The following is a 16,989-nucleotide window of genomic DNA, read 5'->3' as shown; positions in this document are numbered from 1 at the left end:
TAAGTTAGCTAGTTTTAGTGTCAGTGAGGTGTGCAACAATATCAGAGAAGGCACAAAAATCTCCAAGAAGTTATTTTTAGAGGACCACATTTACCACGGAGGTATCCCAGCTGTCAAGTATTGAACTTGGAGTAAGATGGCGTTGCATAAAAAGAAGGCTCAACATAAAGTAAGTAAACATTAAATAAGTGACTTGCTGTGTTTTAACCTTTGCAGATTTCAACCTATGAATCATGATTGATTCGGAAATGCTGGGAACTGTTGTTATAATGTCAAAATTTACAAACAGATTAGGGCTGAGAGAAATGGTTTAGAAATAAAATCTCACATTTTCTTTCATACGAAATCAGATTTCCATCAACTTCCCCTCACATTTTTTCCTTAAAGTGATTACAAATGACAGAAAATATGTAGTTTAAAAAAAGACTTTTATATTAATTTCTTTTATGAGTTGACTGAAATAAATGCAGAAATAAATAGAAGAAGAACACATTTGTCAAACAAGATGATGGTTCTTGGGTGAGATGACAGCATTATGAACTGTGAAAATACAAGAGTGCATTGATGGGGGGGAAAAAATCCAACTTTTCCAAGAATCAAATCTTCAAAAAGAGAAAATTTAATCAATAAAACTGATTTTTCACCCAGGCCTAAGACAGATACTCATGTTTACAGATAGTACTCACTAAAATTGGATTCTAAAGGCCAGGTTAAAATCTAGGTAAATTAAGACTGTAGAGAAAAAGCAAATGAAATCTAAACTAAGCAAGTGTTAATGTAGACATTGCAGTTGGTCAACATTATCTCGGCTAAAATGAAGAAGACTACAGAAGGAAGTTTCTTACAGAGCATGTCAGTTTGATGTTTAACGCCTGCTTCGATAAGTAATTATGCTCTACAGATATTCTACCATAATGAAATGGGTTTATACAAGATCAGAACGATAATAAATTAATAGAGAGTAATACAAAGTTTTTAGAAATTTGGCCAGTTTTATACTGAGAAAATTCATAAAAATAAATAAATACAGTGAAAAATAAACAGTTTAACGTGCCTGGGTTTGAAACTAACATCATACAGCTACAAAATGGAAATCATGAAGTAGAAATGGATGGGTATAAAATCAGGTTTCAGAGTTGGCAAGTAGACAAATTAACCCAGAGACGATTCAAACTGGTTAAAAGCATTTACCACTTAAAAGGTAGCTTTGGTTTACTGAATGGTGATCTGAGGATTGTACTAAGATGCAAAATGTGAATTGAAACATTTAGGTTGAACTGAGGTGACAGTTGCCCACCACTAAATGTCTAAGTGCCCTCAGGCAAGACACTTAACCCCCGCATCTACTGGTCTGTGTTTTATGTGTATCAGTGTGTATTTTGGTCTGCAGATGGGTAACTGACTAGCAGAGCAAACCTGAAAGGACTATATAAGTGAAGTCAATTTAGTGTTGTAACACCTCACTGGCAGTGGATGTTTGCTTAGCCTGAGTTTTCATCCGTCACCTCTGAACTCTCTACTTTGAACAAATGGAGTCAGAAACACCTGGAGCTGCAAAATGGTTATGTAGTACAATTAGCCTGCATCACTAAGGGCAACACCGCATGTTTGCTTAAACATATTTACCTTATTCAGACATCCGACGGTCCTGTTCAAACAACTGCTGCCACCGTGACCATCGTGTCATCCATTACAAGGGGATGAACATCACCCCCCCACACACACACACCCTTGTCATAAAACAGCAATCCAGCTCTGAGTGGACAGTCACACTTTGACCCAGAACACTAAGAAAGCACAAATTTGCTTGCTTTGTCCTCCGACTGTCGCTAGTATAAACAAACTCTTATCCGTCACATCTTCCATCAACCTCCCCCGTTCTAAAGATCTGCCTGCTCTCAGTTTCTCCGGCATCAATGTGCTTGTCGAGTTGAGACTCAAAGCTAACAGGTTGCCTCTGAGACGTGGCGTTCGTCCAGTCTGTGTCAACATCCAATCTAGTTTCTGAACAAGTTACAGTGACGCGGGATCGTTTTAAGTGTGACATATTTTGACACGTGATCGTCCAAGTATTCCTCTTCACAGCCATAAACAGCGAAGCTAAGTTTACGTTCCTCCGGAGAGATTTGGGTCTCTCGCTCTCCAGCAAATACTAACAACCTGAGAACTACTTTATGGGTATAGTTTTAGTAGACAATTTAGACTGCTGGCTGTAAAAATACAGCTAGCTCACAAGAAGAACATCTTGTACTTTTTCCGTTGTCGTTTTTCAAGGCTTATTAACTGTTGGTATGATTACAAACCCCTTTTATTAAAAAATGTGTTTTGCCTTCAAACTAAATCACAACACAATAGGAAGGGAGAAACTGAAGGCTTAATAGAAACAGACAGAGCTGCTCAGTTTCAGGTTTTATTGTCGTCCATGTAAATTCCTCATCATCACATCGGCACAAATCTGCCGTTAGTTGCTGAGTGAACTAAAAACACAAGCACGTTATTTTCAAACCAATCACTGCAGTCTAAATCACTCACATTAAAGCTACAAGATTGCTGCTCTAGCTGTTTAGACAAATGTCCACACTGCAAATGTTTTTATCATGGCCAATAAGCTTTATGGTAATGGCACTGAAGCCAAAAGAAAACAACATGCACTCCCCGCAACTACGCAGCGTGATCTGTCCAAATCCATTAGGGTTTTTTTTTTCTCCCCCCTCTGAACTGTTGCTTTATTTGCTTGTATAAGGTCTTTACTCCTGAGATTAACTGTTCTTTCTATTGATTTCCCTCAGCTGAGGAACTGCGTGATGCAGTTTATCACGGCATGGCACGTGATTCTAGTCCAAATGAAGGTTTCTGTTTCATCGCCGTGATAGAATAATGAGGAATAGAGGAAAGAAATGCAGTTTTATTAGATGTGAGGTCCGTGATGAATGTTTAATATGGACAGAGAGAGGAAGTCAGAATTTGGGAGGACACCAGAGTCTCTCTGGGTTCTCTCTGTGCTCAGAGAGAACATGCTAACTTCACACAGAAGGACTGAAAGCCGGAAGTACCTTGTTGCTTCAAGGGAACGGTGCTACTAACTGTGCCACCTTTCACTTTGGTTTTTAAAGGAATTATTCCTCATTTTGAACAATAAAATTACAGTTTATCTAAAAAAAATTATGGAAAATTAGTTTTTCATTTTTTGTTCCTTATACTAAAGATAGATACTTGTGTTTAAAAATTATGCAAGGCTATTCTCATTTATTTTGTCAACGCTTTAGCATTTTTTACAATATTACAGATACAAAACATTGACAGAAAAACTTTTTAGATGTTGATTATAAGCAAAGCACTGCAACATCTATTCTCATAAAGTCCATCCTTGCTCTCTGCTACGCTAAAGCTAGCTTCCCACAACGGAATCTGTTGTGAATGCTCATGAAAGTTAGCGTAGCCACCAATGACGGCAGATAGACAATTTTCCTGTAACTTTCTCCACCATTGGCGCATGGACAAGCATGATTGACAGCGTTAAGATCTGCCCCCTGGATCTGATTGGTTGTTTCTGAGTGGGACCGCTGCATTTCTGCAGATGCCTCTACAACCAGAGTAAGAAGGCATTTTTTCACAAATTATCTGTCTCATGTTAAACTGTCACAACATAGTGGCAGTTTCAATAAACAAGTAAAAAACATTGTTAATAAATGTTGCATACAGCAGCTTTAAGCCAATCAGATGCGGTTTACACTCCACTTTTTTTCCCACTGAGCCTGGCGTGCAACACTATATTCTACTCTGTGCATATTACCGCGTTGCTTCGGGTGACATGCAGCCAGAACATTATAACAGCTTTCTTAACCGAGTTAAGTGTCAGAGAACGTGCTGTGAAAAGAACTTCAGTGCTCTTATCATTGGTGAGTAAGTGTAACACTGATAGAGTTAATTTGATCAACTTCACTGTAGCGTCCGACCAGGTCTCAGCTATCAGCGTATGCCTAATCCTAAATGACTCGAGTTGGTGCTTAGAGCAAAACAAATCCTGATTGGGACATCTGTGCTCTGGATGGAAAAATGAAATAAATGACAAAATTACAGCTCCAGATTTTATCCTACTTTTGTTTGTTTAGTGATGTGAACATTTTTCTTCCTTAGCTAAACCATGTGTGGGCAAAAGCTGCTTTGAAAAATGTAGCTTTATAGGTAAACCGTTAAGCCATAAAGCATTTGCTTCAACATGTGCTGCTAGTGAGATGAATCCAGACTGATTTCGTAAACACCAACAGATTTTTACTAAAAACAGACCTTATTTTTCCGGAGAAATTCAAGTTCTAGCTAAACCTCCTTCTTTGCTTTACTCTGCTGCGACTGTGTAATTTGCGGATGTTCTCTAATTCACTCATCAATATCATAAGTGAGGCTGGTGTCATCTGAGAAGCAAGCGTTATTTTTTTTTTTTTTTAGCCTCTTTGATTCGGCAGATGACAGTGGATTCTGCGCTATGATTAGGGCGACAGGGACAGATCCTCCCACACGCTGCCACCGTGCTACAGTATTGATGTGCTCTGAGGCATTCCCGCACATCACTTCTTCAAAGCCCTTTTCATGCTCTACACTAAGCTCGACACACACATGCAAAAAAAAAAAAAAAAAAAAAAAAAACATCTTTATAAAAGTGCTGTGACATTTTCCTCCCGAATTTGGGAGGACACTAAACTGCTTTCTTTCAACAAACTAAACAGCTTTCTGCAACAATCGTTTAAGTGGAATATTCAATTAATTAAGTGGAGATGAAAAATTACCATATGCGAGTTGCAGGGAAGAAGATAATCAGTGTCAGAATCAAGTGAAGCACGGCTGAGTAATGAGGTCATGTTGCTTATGAGAGGATGAATGAAGACGGTATTGAAAGCAGTGGCGTTTTAGACATGCTAAAGCGACGACGACAAGAAAAAGAAAGGAAAAAAAAAAAATCAACCAACTTGAATTGGCTTTTCTTTCTAAGAACACACACGGCGCGATACTTAAAAACCAAAAGCAAATGAGACAGCGTTTCTGCTGCACTAATCACTGTGCACAGGCTATAAAATACAATATCTTTATAGCCAGTGTTGGGGGGAACAGCTGAATCTAACCTGGGCTCTCATCCCAGGAAAAGATGGATCACCAGTTTTATGGCAAAAGCAGCAACTGTGCAACAAGCACTCAGTGTTCTTTTTTCTGCTGTAACTGGCAATTCACAAATTAGAAATCTAATCAATGCTGCAGAAACGACTGCAGAGTTGCATATTCCTTTACAGCTTCACGGCCACATACTGTATGGCCGACAAAATGGTAGGCACGGGGGGAAAAAGAACAAAGGATTTAAAACTGCCCCACTCAACAACAACATGGAATAAGATGTAAAGATTAGCAAAATTAAAAGAACACTTCTTATTCTTCCTTTTCTCTGATGAGGCGTTTGTCTCGAGCTCAAGCATATATACCGTAGTGGGCAGACAATATGTTGTAAAGATATTAAACCGAACTGCATTTAGCCTGTAGATCTGTACCATCACTAAAATTTCTGAAACCATTTTTCCTTCAAGTACAGTAGTAGTGTTTGTGTACTTGTTTATTACAATTTTTTTCACATTTGTTTATTTGCAGCTATCTAAAACATTTAAAACATCAAAACACAAATGCAGTTTTGGAAGATGAAATGCGAGGTTAGTTGTTGCGTTATTGGCTGGAGTTTGCAAAACAGCCAATCCAGAAAAGTCATGTATTGTCCCTTTCGCTGATTGGCTGTAACCCCAAGAGCGGAGATAAGGAAGACTGTTTGTGCTAGCTCTTGCGGTAGCGCAAAGATGGCTTTGTCTGTACGTTTGGAGTTTGAAATGCTAAAATAGGAAAGTAAAAGTGTCTCAAGAATTTGTGGATTCTAGCTATTCAAATAATCACAACAAGCAGGTTAACTATATATCAGATGAATCATTTTGATTTTTGCCTGAACTCAAATTTACAAAATGTTGTCTGCATTACTTTTAAACAGCTGATACTTTTAAAAGCCTCACAGAAACAGCCAACTCAGATTCAACTTGGGCAACGAATTGCATATTGGCATGGCGACCTTAAAGCTATATCAAATGACTGGGAAAAGACTGGATTGAAATGTTCAACCTGTCAGGGCTGATTAGCCCAAAACTCTACCATTTCCAGTTATAGTCAAAATTTTTACTCCATCTCCACCCAACTCAACTGTATTTTTTTCGATAGAAATATGCAGTAAAGCAATAAATAGACATAAATTAAGACAAAGTTTAACAACTAACATAATAAAAAATGTCAGGTGATAAACTTCCTTTGGACATCAATAAAAAATAACTGAAGAAATCAAATATGAATTAACGGTGAGTAACATTTACCTTCTCCCTGAACATTGCATGCTTGTAAAAACTTTTTTTTTTTTAAAAAAGCCCTGTATATGAACACCAAGTGAATTATGCATCTTGACATTTACTAACGACAGCAATTTTATAAACAAAACAAAGGCAAAAAGGTTATATCTTTAGACCAAAAATGCATCAATTCCCCTATTTAAAGCTAAATATTAAAGAGCTATTAACATCCCTGAAGGTATTTGAAAGTCCATCTAAATTAGTGTGCACAAGCCAAATCCTTCCTTAGCTTGCCTTTAGTTGGTGTGTGGCCATGAGATGATGGCAGCCTTACAAAGCCAACATAATCCTCCTGTCCTGGACTAATCTAATGCCTCAGACCTCTAAACAAACATGGTTAAACTCCCTTGTTCCACTGCGTTTCTTTTGATATACAACCCAACGCAGAACAGGTTCTGTACTGCAAAAATCACCACTGAGCAAGTTGGGGAGGGGAATTCCACATTTGAGAAAATGTATATTTCATGAGCGAAGACTTTTACGCCAACATCTGCAAAGGCAACTGAGAAAAAGACAGAAAGCTATTATACTATCACTTTTACATTCAGTTCCCAACAGCTTGTTTGTCGCCAACGTTAAACTGTCAAATAAGACGGGGATTTGCTCGAGTCGCGTTGCTCGCGTTCCGACGCCAAGTGCTAAATTTCTAATTTCTCCTCACATCTGATGGCTCTGTTAGACTCATAAAGATGTGTCTGGCAAATTACTACAAAAGCAAAGCTCCCCAACACCTTCGTCACGATGAGCACACATTACTTCTAAAAAAAAAAAAAAAAAAAAAAAAGAGATTTCTGCTGAACAGAAATTGAAAAGACAATTGGACAAAAACAAACCTGCTCTCTTGACAGTAGAGAAGGCTGACAAAAATAAAATAAGACCAAGACTGCTGAGATGAGCCACAGCCAATGGGAAGCATCAGACCTTCTACATGAATGAATTCAATTTTAGGGCAAATCCTCTGGGCCTCATGTTGGGATATTACCATCCTTCGTATTGATTCTAGTATGACACGAGAGGAGGAATGTGTAATAAATCTGAAGATAAAACACCCTTGCAAGTAGAAAATCAATGACAGACAAGTTGGTAAAGAATGCATACAGATTAACCACTCCTAAAGCTTCTGCAAACAGCTTTAATCATTACAGGTACAAGAACTAAATGACACTCATTCCTGTAAAGCTGTTATGCTGCTCTTCACACTAAAGCTGTTTATTTGGTCAGATGACTCACTACAATTGATACGCTCTGCACTTTGCAGTTGAGAGATCTCAGATTTATCAATTATTTATGCTTTTTATATTTTTAAAGCCGTGTGTGGATCGCTACTGAGGCGGCACTTCCTGTATGTCACAGAAAATTGTTTTCTGAACGAGACCCTAATTCAGATCTCTGCAAAAAAAGCAAAAGCTAAAACAAAACCGCGGGTCTCGTACTGACTGACTGCTATGCCAAGTTCTGCCAATGTGTTACCAAGGCTGGCTAAACGCTCGCCGCACGTTAGCTCTGCGTGACACACAGCGTGACAGGGTGTGAACAGTTCAATGGGGTGGATTCAATTCTTTTACGTCTTTTTGGTCCAGTAGGACAAGCCAACAGTCTAAACATATAGCCGTGTGCAATTATGTTATTAGCCAACAATGCAGCGAGCTCAGTGAGAACAATTAAACTTCTCAACGTTCCTTTTATTGCTTTGGGAGCTTGTGGATTTATATATACAAACAAGAAACCACTCATTCAAACAGAAAAAAAATACACTTTCACACATTGTGTTCTCCATGAATGGCTTGGGTGTATGATGAAACTCCTTGGCTAAGTGTTGGCTCTTCTTTTACGGCAGGCACTTCAAACGTTTTACGGATCTTATTATGTTTTTCTGAGGATGAAAACAGTCAGTTCATAGTTTTGCAGTCTTTTGTAATTTTTTTAACTGTGTTAAAAAAAAACAACACAGTTTTTCAGGCAGGTAAAAGAAAAAGCAACAGGTTTTGTTTCATACCCTTTTTGATTATAGAATTGCGTTGAATCATTTTTCTAACTCTATTTCAAGGAATTCAGGTAATGGGAGTTCAGTAGATAATACTACAGAGTTTCCCACAGAAAACCTGATATGCCCGGTGAAAGGGATGCTAGGGGAGTCCACCAGAATGCTAAAAAATGTTGCTAGTTACAACAATTCAGAGATCCAAAAGCAGGCATTATAAATAGAGTGTCCGAGGGCAACAAGGTGGTGAAGGGACGGTACAATTGGTGCCCACACCCCTCCACGCCCAGTTCAACTATAAACCTAGCTTAATCTGTCTTTGCCGTCTCTGGTGTAAAAAGCACCCTATTTAAAACAAACAACGCTAAGCTTGGTGGAGGGGCAAATAAAGCCTGGTGCCCCACCAGGCTTATAACACACTGAGGGACAGCATGTTCCAATAAGAGGTCTGTCACTTATTTTGGTTTCATCAGTGAAAGTAAATCATATTTCCATCATTTAACATGTAACAACAGTGATAACAATAAGGTTTTCAATAATATAACAAAAGAAATTCAGTCATACCTAAGATTTGACTACTTTTATGATTATCTTCATTATGAATATAATTAAGAAACCGAGATATGGGAGAAATAAGTTGATACAAAATCGTTAGGTAATTACATAGTTAAGATATGTTTTGTTTACAGTTACAAAATGGAAACACATTGATACAATAAGCATATGGAAAACTAATATCTCAAAATGGCTAATAGATAAATAGATAAAAAGAACTTGTGCAAACAACGGTATATTTAAAAGGAATTTTCTGGAAAAAAACAAATACAAAGATTAAACTCAACTTCTGTGTTGACCAGACTTTATTGAGTTGTAATTAGGGGCTGGTTATTTAGTCCCTTTCCCATTTTAAACTTTTTACAGAATCCGTCATTTCAGCCTAGTATTTTTTCATAAAGGCCTACTGAGCGTGTCAATTCATACTCATACTAGAGACGGTTTCTTTTATGTTTTAGCAACCGCAGACTGAGTAATTTGTTATCAACTCTTATCTCATGTGACTTCAATAAACAATGTCTAATAATTAGAGGTCATTTAAACCATTCCGCATGCCAAAGATCATGTACAAAATGGCGGCTTGTGGGTTTGAAATGGGGTAGGAACTAGTGGAGGAGAGAACCGAACTGGAGGCCACAAACACAGTACGTTATTATATCCTCTCCAAATAAGACAAATAGATTTCTTATTTGGAAATAAATAGCATTTGAGGTGTTAATACGGTATTATTTAGTCCTGGTTGTTTCATGCCCAACGTTTGGGGGTGTGAACTGAACCCACTTCCTGCAGGACATTTTTGTACCAACCATGTGTCAATTCCTAACCTATAGGGAGACATGTTGTACTGGCTTTGACGACTGCCAATTAAAATAATGTCCTTCACTCCTCTGCAAGCAAGAAGTAGGAATGTGACACCAATAAACAATATCTACCAGATAGAGCTGGGTTAGACTTATTGTGCTTTAATTAAAAGCCCTAAACGACCAAAGCAGTCCAAAATGGGCATCAGAACAAAAACAAAAAAAACCCTCCATGAGTCATTACAAGTAAATAAAGCAGTCTGCAAAGGTTTGACAATAACAACTGGTAAGTGACAAAACAGGGAAATATAGATATGAAATGGGTGACAACCTGGGTGAAGGGCTAAATTGAACTTTTAAAAGTATATTAAAGCAGCTTATTTAAGTTTTTGATGTGGACATGGTGTTATGGTGGTTTAGTTCACGCAGCAGGTCAAAACACTAACACAGTGATTAACTTCCTCTACTCCCAAACACTCAAATCACCAAAAGAAGATTGTCCTAAATGTCCAAATGCATTTGTTTAACCACTAGCCACCATTTTGTGGCATTTAAAGTTTCATTAATAAAGACTTTATTTGAAGACATAACCAATGCCAGAAGGAACCCATGTTCACACTGTTCTTACAGCTGGCCCAGTTACAGAAAGGAAACATGTGGAGAGAGTATATGAAGCCTTTCATTTTCAGTTTTTCTGTGGGTCCATTCCACTCAGGACCCCCTGGGGTCCCACGGTTCTTACTCTGTCCTGCTAACGTTTCACCACAACAGTGTTTCCACACACGTAAAGGGGCAATATGAGTGCACTCACACATGTGTGTTTCTTTCTTTTTTTACAGTTAATAAATGTTATTGTCCCCAGAGGGGGGATAACTGACTGTAGCGTTCCCCCAGCTAAAGAAATGTAGTTAGCAGTTACCCAAATGTAGCAGCTCATTTTTTTAGCTACTTCCACTACAGCAGAAAGCCTAAAAAAAAAAATAAAAAAAAAAGCAAGCAGAACTGAGTTAGCTTGGCGTAATGAGCTAACTACCGTGAGAGTCAGGTTAGCAGGCTGTAACACAATGAGCTCAGAGTGCAGTCAGCCCTGGCTAGCTGCTGCATGCTGTGTTACAGCTAGCCTCCTAACGTTAAATGGCTAACGAGTCGTAGCAATGTTAACAATGACAGAAAAGGATTAAAAATGGGACAAACTTACCGACTTAACTAAACAGTCCTATTCCAAACCGCTCTCCGTCCATGGCGGCGTGCGCTCCGTGTAAAGAATAAATCAACGTGCAGGCGGCTGAGTTGCAGCAAAACCTCTTAAATACAATCTGGAGCTCTAGTAGAAACCAGCGGCAGCGCACTCCCCCAGACACCAGCACAAGAGAGGAGGGGAGGCCAGCGATTCACTGGACTTCTGCCATCATCACACTTCGAGACACCGTCCAACAGCGAAAACAGCCGAGTCCCAGGCGCATTTTCGCCGCTGCCCTCCCGAGCCCCAAGCGGAAGCGGTTCGTCGGTCGCGGGCTTCTGCAAATGAATTCCACGGTGAACGGCTTTCCATCCAGGTTAATTCCTCCGCGCTCGCCCGTTTGCGAAAGAGAGCGCCGCGTTTGCGTCTTCGTGTGGGAACCGATACAATGTAGTCAAGCAGCAGCAGGCGAGCAGCGGCAGCAAGGGGGAGCGACTAGGAAATCCAGGAGAGGAGCGTCGGATTGAACTGTTACACTCGCTCCAACAGCTCCTCGGAGCGAAAGGAAAAGGTGGAACTGGATCAACCGGACTGCGATTTGGCGAGCCGGGTTTTCAATGGGGAAAGGTCCACCATTTGATCGCAGCAGCAGCAGCAGCCATGAGTTGACACACACAGAAGCATTTGTGTGGTGGTGTCTTGGGGAGGGAGCAAGGATTTTAGAAGTACTGGGGTCACGAGTTCAAGTTGACTCGATCCCCAGTTTTGAATTTGTTTCGTACGTCTCACCCACAAGGTCAACAATGTGGCTCACTGTGAAAGTTGTATGTTTTTTTTTTTTACCCTATGAATCTGGAACAACAATCATAAACATTAGATAAAATGACACAAAACTGACTGACATCACTTGATTAAGCCTATTAAACTAGAGACTGTGGCACATAAACATTAATGCAGACGAGTCAATTGGTCAGAGGTTAGAATAAACCCATTTTCCCTTGATTGCCACTGACCGGTCAAATTCTGATTTCCATAAATAATCAAAATACTTAACTAGCCATCACATAAATGGATATGTGATGGCTAGATGGATGCAACATGGCTTGTTTACAGATACATAACAGAGTTAGTGTAGCAAGTTATTTTATTATTAGCTGATTATGATGCTGAGCTGTTGGTTGTTCTTTCACTCAGTGATTTGTTCATTAAATATTCCTCCAAAAAATAAAATTAGACATTTATATATGCAGGAATATTCTTCAAAATATTTGGGAGATCACTCAATTCTCAAATTAACACCAGGAACCAAAATGAAGGAAATGGGTGCTACGTGTTGAGAAAAGAATATTATGTCTATTTCATACCTATTTGATGAGCAAAAATCAATAAAAACAGCCAAAGTATTGCTTATTATGCATATAGTATATCATTATCAGCTGTAGTTTTTTAATAGTACTTTTTTTTTTCCATTTTACACCAATAACATAGTCGTGCATAGAAATCTTAGGGGGTGCAGGTGCTCAAGAATATAAAAAAAAGGTACCTTGTGTGGCAAAAGGAACTACCTTAGCATGAGATTTATTACAAGCCACGTAATACATTGTAAAACATAAAAATAAAAAAATCTGAAGGACACATAACTTAATAAGACATGACATCACTAGCCTTTTTAATATTTAAACTGGCGAAAACTAGTAGATTATCGGCAGGTGTTACTGGCGGAGGTATGCACACAGATGAATATGGGGATTTCTTTGCCAGTAGTCGGCTGTTAGGTGTTTTAATTAAAACATTGCTCTCGTTGACCTTTTCCATGCAAGTTAAAGCCGCCCATTGGAGTGAAGAACTTATATCATAATGATAAATTGAGTGTCATGCTGGAGGCAGGGAAACGACAGATTCATCATCCTGCTCCTCTCGTCAACGGGTCCGAATTAAAAGAAGAAACAAATGAAAAACAAGACAAAAAAAAGATAAGGCAGGTTAGAGATTTTGAAAGTTCTTATGTTTTATTAGAAAGCTTGATGGATGTCATCCCGTTTGATTTGGAGATGAATAACTGGAACGACACGTGGAAGGTGCCTGAAACTCTATGACTACACAACGGAAATCAATGCTGAGGTCAGAACTTGATAAAAACAAACTGGACGTGTTACAGTCCTGTCTGAATTTAGCCGTGTTCTCAGTCCCAGTGAAATAAATCTCTTAGCAAACAACCAAAGGGGAGTACGACGGGCAGGGAGGCTGCGGGGGGCACGAGTCATAAAAAATCATGCCAACAATAAGATCCTTCCAGATCTGTCACAGTTTCAGCTCTCGTAGCTCTACAGATAACCTTTCATGTTTACGAGCTTCAAACGGCTTTAAGTCGTTGTCTTGCTCGGCGCCGGTTTCCCTGGCAACAAGGATATGATAATGTTGCCTTTGACATGACAGAAGGAATCATCTTGCTAACAAACAGAGACAACAGGCGCAGGGAGGGCTCGGGGAGAGGAAGGGGAGGGGGCTGAATTAATGGACTCATTTTCACACTGAGGGAGACACAGCAGCAGCGGCGGCGGCGGCAGTGGCGGCTACTCACCATCCTCCATCTTCCTCCATTGCCTTCGATGCATTCCTGCTGGCAGGCACACTCTGACTTTCCCAAGGGAACAGCCAGCCTCCATTGGCAGGCTAAATAACAGTCAGTGGCCGGCGGGGACCAGAGGGGACAGAAATCTGATGATGGCTGCCCTTCAAGGCTGCGGCTCCAAACACGAGCACGAGCGTCATGCCATCTAAAACCTGAAATGAACAAGCTGCATGGACGCCATGTGTTTTCCATCAGTGAAAAAAAAAAAAAAAAGGGGGCTAATCAGCCAGCCATGTGGAATCACAGAGGGATTGGCTCGCTTCATGTGATCTTCTTTCCATTACTCCATAAAAGAGACTGTAAAACCTTGAAGCCCATCTGAAAGAGACTTAATCTTCAGTACTTTTGGGGGAAAAAAAAAAAAAGTGTCAAGTAACGGTCTCAAAGCATGTTCATAAACGGCAGGGGGGAAAAAAATTCCTCCTTTTTCTGGACTAGATGTAGAGCACCAAAGACGTGAGTTAAGAGTGCGTAGTTTCAGAAACTTGACTGCTGCGGTTCAGACTAAAGTGTTCCGCCGTATTCTGCTTGACCTTAAATTTATTCCTCCTACTCCACCGCGGGATTAACTTGTTTTTTTGTCTGAGGTGAAATTTAGTCACCAGAGCTGTCATTTTCTGCTCTTTGCAACTGCAGAAACATGGCATGTAATGTCAACATGTCTATGTTCTTCTCGGTTAAGTCAGGTCAAGCCTTTTGTCGGTGTTATGAACGGGGAAGCAGGTCCAGGTTCTGGTGTGTGAGCCATCTGACATTACACTGATTGTTCATTACAAGGGTTTTTCCACCAATCTGGTTCCAATGGCTTTGGTACCAACAGAAAGATACTTACTGGGCCACAGTAAATAGCCCGTTTATTAGAGGTGAGTTTTAAGAAAATCGACAACTATCAAGTGTTTAAAGCTTTGGTTTAAAAAGTTACAGTTTCAGAACTGCAAGACTTTTCAGCTACAAGCATACAAGTACTGTATGTCTGGAGTATGTCTGCAGCTAGCCTGACTAATTAATTGGCTATTATTAGCTTGTTGTACTTGTTGTGCATGAATGTCAAAAAGCATTTGACAGCTATGTAATGTTTTTGCTTCAGTCAGTGAAATAAAATCTAAATGGAAATAAATGACTAATAATCAATGCGTCATGTTTCATTAGCAGAAGCAATAGCATACAAGATAAATGCTTGGGGTAGTACGGTGAGGTTTTTTGAGCTTTACACAATGTCATCATGTTAGAATGTTGTTCCCTCGTCAAAAACATAGCTGGAGTGTCGCTTTGATTCTCTCATGCATGTTTGAGAAATCCTTTGATCTCTCGTGGCAACCCATTCGAGGGTGCCAAAAACGTTTGCTCTCACAAAGCGCCACCTATTTCCAGAAATCAGTCTCACAGAGCACCTTTCCTCCGTATCTCCCCACCAAGCTTCTCCAGACTCGCGGTAGCAGCAATTAGCAAATACCTGGTGGAAATGCGCGTCTACTGAGCTTATCATACAAATTACTTCTCACTGTAATGCTGCTAAGAACGCCCGTTAACGGAGAAGCACCGTTGTGACAACATGCTGAAAGCAGCAGCTTCTTAAAGAGACAGAGGTCCAATTTCAAGGCGTCAAATTAGGAAGTCAGATTTCTTTTAAGTTATGTTTTGATATGTGCAGCCTTTCTAAGAACTGAAGGTAAAACAGTTATTTGATTGCCCTATAAAATGGCACATGTGCCTGAAAAGTACATGGTACCGCCTCTATAAATAGCTACGTTTCATCGTACCATTACGGTGATATGATGAAACTGTAATGTTTTGATCAAGGTTGTAGGCTTCTTCTTCAAATGAATTTTCTTCTTTTTTTGGTCAGTTTAATTTGAGACAAAACTGTAAAAACACTGAGCTTCCACATAAATAAATACCACTAGTTATCTCTCATTTCCCCCCTTTTTCTAATGTAACACTTCAGTAGAGTGCACAAAGCTACTTTCACAACCTTTTAAGAATATATATATAAATGGTTTGTTGTCCAACTTATAAACACTCTTATATCACAAAGTGGTGTTTATAAATCCTGCTTGAAACATTGTGTGTAAGTCCCATTTGCAGATATTCTCTTAAAGAAATACCAATCAAATGGGAAATGCCAGTCTGCAGAATACAGACTACTAGAGAACACCGATTGTTTGAAACAACATTTATAAATTAGGCTGGTGAGAGAGTAAGCCATCAATCTGAAGTGACAACTAGATAATTACAGGGATTTGCTGTCTCTCTGCACTTTGAGGATCTAGAAAAATGCAGAATGCAACAGAGGGAGGATGAGACTTGTGAAAGAGATATTTTAAGTGATGTATCGACCTGGCTCCATGACGGCGCTCTGGCGATGAAAAGTAAAACAGGCTAGTTGGCAGTTTTTCACAAAAGCAGTCAAGCAAGACTGGTCAGAGTTATAGTAGTCAGAGTAAAAATATCATAACACAGTGTAAGAAATAAATCTGCACTTTCAAAACCAAAATGGAAAAAGAAAAAATCAACGTCCTCAAGACTAGGACAATTCTAGTTTTATGGGATATTTTCTTTAGTTTTTCCACAGGGAGTAATCGTTTCTCTCTTTTTTTCATCTGGAGATAATGTGAACTTTATCTTTAACTACGAAAAAACAAACAACAACAAAAAACCCCAATTTAGATAACATGTTTTAGGAAAGAAATGCGAAACGTAGGATTTGCAAGTTGCGTAACAGAAATTCGCTTTTCTCTTACAGTAAAGTGCCAACATTACAGTATACTGCAGTTTAAAATATATGCGAGTAACATATAAATTGTAGCTACATAGGACGGATTTTTATGTCACCTTTTGCATAATAAAAAAATAATAAAAATATACCTGCCTGGGAAGCTAAGCGAGCGTTTACACGCCCTCGAAAGTAAACTTTAATAGCTTCAATTATGCCTCGTCTTCTTCCGCTGAACATCGTCACAGATCCAGGTTTTCGTTTGCTGCATAAAAACATCAAAATATGTGAGTGAGTCCATACGAGCTCGCTCGTTGGTTTGGATTTTTTTTTCCCTTCAAACTCATAAACGCGTCCCTGTGTTGCCATCTTGCCGGCGGTGACATGTAAGTAATAATTATGACATCAAACACCATGTAAGTCACGCAGCCCGGCCACTCACCTGTCATTCAACAAGGTCACGCCCTTAATAACACGCAGCTATAAAACAGGGTCACTCACAGAGCTGCTACAAGAGGACAATGAATGACTTAGACTAAATCATTTTCTCCGCAACTTGTTAACAAGCTAATTCCAGCTCCCAAGTTCATCTTAACTTCATTTTAAGGACTGACTGAGATGTTCCAAGTGTAGGAAATGGGAGTTTTTGCTACTTCCTTGCTGGTTTCCATGATTTTTATTTTTATTTTAGCTCAGGAAGGTGGAT

The 16,989-nt window shown here is 39.3% G+C and overlaps 1 protein-coding gene across 1 annotated transcript in view; it reads right to left on the bottom strand.

Moving 5' to 3' along the window:
• Positions 1-11,419, bottom strand: part of znf609 (zinc finger protein 609) — a 92,288-nt gene extending 80,869 nt beyond the window's left edge. The window contains exon 1 of the mRNA XM_005807106.2: positions 10,957-11,419. The gene's annotated coding sequence lies outside the window, so the exon portion shown is untranslated. The remainder of the gene's footprint in view (positions 1-10,956) is intronic.
• Positions 11,420-16,989: the final 5,570 nt, after the last annotated feature.

Source organism: Xiphophorus maculatus, chromosome 4 (genome assembly GCF_002775205.1).
Source record: "Xiphophorus maculatus strain JP 163 A chromosome 4, X_maculatus-5.0-male, whole genome shotgun sequence".
In the NCBI taxonomy this organism is placed as follows: Eukaryota; Metazoa; Chordata; class Actinopteri; order Cyprinodontiformes; family Poeciliidae; genus Xiphophorus; species Xiphophorus maculatus.
Note: the sequence above shows the minus strand (reverse complement) of the source record. Positions and strands in the feature narration are given on the sequence as shown.